Source organism: Morone saxatilis, unplaced genomic scaffold (assembly GCF_004916995.1).
Source record: "Morone saxatilis isolate NCDOM2014 unplaced genomic scaffold, NCSU_SB_2.0 Contig3, whole genome shotgun sequence".
Classification (NCBI taxonomy): domain Eukaryota; kingdom Metazoa; phylum Chordata; class Actinopteri; family Moronidae; genus Morone; species Morone saxatilis.
Genome location: NW_023339873.1, coordinates 16,711,744 through 16,712,567, shown reverse-complemented (window position 1 = coordinate 16,712,567; position 824 = coordinate 16,711,744).

The window sequence follows — 824 nt, the reverse complement described above, 5'->3', positions numbered from 1 at the left end:
TCTATCTATCTATCTATCTAATGAGAACAGATTGTAGACAGGATACATATACATTTATATACTGAATGAATAAATATATGCAATGATGGGCAAACAGTAGTAAATAAACATATACAGTATACTGTGATGTGTACAGATATAAACAGATAAATATATCTACTGAGGTGTAAACAGATTCTTGTAAAAGCAAAAACATCCACATACTGATTCTGTATTCAAGTGGATTCTTCATTTCAGTGTCATCCATTTGCTTTGTTGTCCTATAAAGGTACAATAGGCCTTTTTCACTTCACAATAGGAAAATCACAAGTATATAAAACTGTTGTACATGCTGTCTTAGTGTCACACCATCATCGTTTATGTTTATAGTATCACCTGTGCTTTTCCTCCCGTGAGAAAGTCAGTAAGCCTACAATGTCAGTACTTGAAAGCATAAGTCGCTGCTTTAATGATGTCCCAAGAACTTTGATAATCTGTTGGATAAGAAAAGGCGTCTGTACATGCAAACAAAATATCCTGTCTATCATCATTTCTGAAAATACTGATGGAAATTTTCCTGAAGCAGACTGCGATAGACTGCATTAACTTATGTCTCAATAGGTGTCTCCTACGTGCAGTTCAAGTAGCTTCAAATGATCTAGAACAACAAATGTATTAATTGCAATTTAATAATAATCTTTTTTTTTACATTATTTACATAACTATAATAAAAATAAAAATAAATGTTTGATAGTTGTATCTTTCAGTAGTCCTCAGGGATCCCTTTATTGTCTGAAGGAATGATAATAGAAAGCAGAACCTGTTTCAATGTTCATATGGGCACC